General features: G+C 43.7%; 1 protein-coding gene and 1 pseudogene across 1 annotated transcript in view; both read left to right on the top strand.

Moving 5' to 3' along the window:
* The window catches only part of LOC105888074, a 3,774-nt pseudogene extending 1,270 nt beyond the window's left edge, over positions 1 to 2,504 (top strand).
* USP4 (ubiquitin specific peptidase 4) overlaps positions 1 to 3,167 on the top strand; it is an 83,953-nt gene that overhangs the window by 17,340 nt on the left and 63,446 nt on the right. The window lies entirely within an intron of this gene.

The raw sequence follows: 3,167 nt of genomic DNA, 5'->3' as shown, positions 1-3,167 counted from the left end.
GCAAAAAAAAAAGGGGGGGGGGAAACCCACACAATAATTTCCAGTTTGAAAACGAACTAGACATGCTTGAAGAAAGGTCTGGTTGGAATATCAATCCCTTGAACCCAAGAGTTTACGGTTGCTGTGAGCACTCTATTGAGGGCATCATAGACTTTGTCTCTGAAAAAAAAAAAAAAAAAAAAAGAACTGGGTGAGGTAACTCCCACCTATAATCCTAGCACTCTGGGAGGCTGAGGTGGATGGATTGCCTGAGGTCACAGGTTTGAGATCAGCCTGAGCCAGAATGAGACCCTATCTCTAAAAATAGCCAAGTGTTGTGGTGGGTGCCTGTAGTCCCAGCTACTTGGGAGGCTGCAGCAAGAGAATCGCTTGAGCCCAAGAGTTTGAGGTTGCTATAAGTTATGATGCCATGGCACTCTACCTGGAGCTATAGTTTGAGACTCTTGTCTCAAAAAACAAAAACAAAGAACACATAAAAGAGCTCATATAGGTGAGAAGCTATATAAATATGAATTGTTTGATAAATGATTTGCTCAGAAATGCCAGCTAGTCTTCCATAGTCAAATTCATCATGGTGAGGAAAAACCCTATAAATGTGATGTATACCATTTATAATTTGCAACTTCAAGAAATCTCAAGGTTCTTGCAAGGAAACATGGTGGAGAGAAGGCTTACGTCTGTGATAGGTGTGTGGACAGAGATTTGCCCAAACTAGCACCCTGGTCTATTACAACCATGGACACACTGGAGAAAAGTCTTATGTGTGTGATACTTGTGGGCAGGCATTTGCTTTCTCTAGTTTTTTTATCACTCATTCTTGAAAACATACAGGTGAAAAATAGTACATATGTGGCATTTATGGGAAAAGTTTTATTTTCTTGGGAGAGCTCAGCAGACACTTTCAGTAGGTTTTTTTCTTATTCTTTTTTTTTTTTTGTAGAGACAGAGTCTCATTTTATCACGCTCAGTAGAGTGCTGAGGCATCACACAGCTCACGGCAACCTCTAACTCCTGGGCTTAGGCGATTCTCCTGTCTCAGCCTCCCGTGTAGCTGGGACTACAGTCGCCTGCCTGACTATTTTATTGTTGTAGTTTGGCCAGGGCCAGGCTTGAACCTGCCACCCTCGGTATATGGGGCCAGTGCCCTACCCCCTCAGCCACAGGCGCCGCCCTTCTCTCTTTTTTTTATTTTAATTTTTGGAGATAAGAGCCTCACTCTCTTGGCTCGGCGCCTATAGCTCAGCCAGCTAAGGCGCCAGCCACATACACCTAAGGTGGCGGGTTTGAATCCCCAGCCCGGACCCGCCAAACAACGACAGCTGCAACCAAAAAATGGCCGGGCGTTGTGGCGGGCGCCTGTGGTCCCAGCTACTTGGGAGGCTGAGGCAGGAGACTCGCTTGAGCCCAGGAGTTGGAGGTTGCTGTGAGCTGTAATGCCACGGCACTCTGCCCAGGGGGACAGCTTGAGGCTCTGTCTCAAAAAAAAAAAAAAAAAAAAAGAGTCTCACTCTCACTGGGGCAGAGTACTGTGGTATCATAGCTCACGGCAAGCTCAAGTTCTTGGGCTGAAGTGATCTTCTCACCTCAGTCTCCTGAGTAGCTGGGACTACAGGTGCCCACCACAACTCCTGGCTAGTTTTTGTATTTTTAGTTGTGTTGGGGGTCTCACTGTTGCTTAGACTGGTCTCAAAATCCTGAGCTCAAGCAATCTACCTACCTCAGCCTTCCACAGCATGAGTTACCATTCTTGGCCATCAGTAAGCACTTTCAATCCTATACAGGATAAAGACCATTTATCTGCAAATTATGTGGAAATTCTCATACAGATATTAAAAGTTTATTATTTTATTATTATTATTATTATTAGTTCTTGAGATAGAGTCTTACTATGTCACCCTTGGTAGAGTGCCCATGGTGTCATAGCTCATAACAACCTCAAACTCTTAGGTTTAAGCGATTCTCTTGCCTCAGCCTCCCAAGAAGCTGGGACTACAGGTACCCACCACAACGCCTGGCTATTTTTTGTTGCAGTTGTCATTGTTGTTTAGCTGGCCTGGGCCGGGTTCAAACCCATCAGCCTTGGTATATATGGCTAGTGCCCTACTCACTGACCTATAGGTGCTGCCCAGATATTAAAAGTTTAAAGAAGCACAAACAAAAGTCCATTCTGGTGCAGATAAAATTCTAGATTCTTGTGTAGAGGAGCCTATTGCGAGTGAAGAAGATTCCATATATAAAAGTTCTTTATCAGATACTATGGATGTGAAGCCTTCTAATAGGAGTTAACCACTAACTCTTCCACTTGGGACTGAGGACCATATGTTTTTACCTGTCAAAGGTAGTCAGTCATTCTGTGTATATATCATATACATTTTTGAAGTTAACTGTGAATGAATATTCAGAACTAGAATTGATTTTTTTCTTTTTCAATTATCCTGACTTTGTGAGGAATACGGAATTGCTAAGACATCTCTGGTAGGAAGCATAAACATGTCTGGTAAGGTGCATAGATTCATATTAAATTCCCATTCATTTGGGGAAAAAAAATTTGGAAAGCATTGAATGGAGCTTTGGGTTCTATTGCTGATTATACTCTGGATTGAGTTTTCATAATATTAGCCAATTGTTTTCTCCCCTGATCCTTTATTGGCTGTGAGTTCCATCCATCATTTCCTGATGGTGTCATCATCTGAGCCATAGGCTGCTCTATTTTTTTGTTTTTTTTTTTTAAGAGACAGAGTCTCACTTTGTTGCCCTTAGTAGAGTGCCTTCGTGTCACAGCTCACAGCAACCTCCAGTTCTTGGGCTTAGGTGATTCTTTTGCCTCAGCCTCCCAAGTAGCTGGGACTACAGGCGTCTGCCAGAATGCCTGGATATTTTTCTTTGTTGCAGTTTGGCAGGGTCAGGTTCAAACCCACCACCCTCAGTATATGGGGCCAGCACCCTACTCACTGAGCCACAGGCACCACCCAGGCTGCTCTATTTTTATAACAGGGTGTACTCTTCTTTTCTGCTCTATATTTTGTCTTTCTTCCTTTTCTCTCCCCCTTCCCTTTTTTTTTTTTTTTTGGTCTGGGCTGGGTTTGAACCTGCCACCTCCAGCATATGGGACAGGTGCCCTACCCTTTTGAGCCACAGGCGCCACCCACCTTCTTTTCTTTCTTTTG

This window comes from Otolemur garnettii, unplaced genomic scaffold (assembly GCF_000181295.1).
Source record: "Otolemur garnettii isolate 467f Iridium unplaced genomic scaffold, OtoGar3 scaffold00179, whole genome shotgun sequence".
Lineage (NCBI taxonomy): Eukaryota > Metazoa > Chordata > Mammalia > Primates > Galagidae > Otolemur > Otolemur garnettii.
The sequence above is the reverse complement of the archived record's forward strand: the minus strand, read 5'-3'. Positions and strand labels throughout refer to the sequence as shown.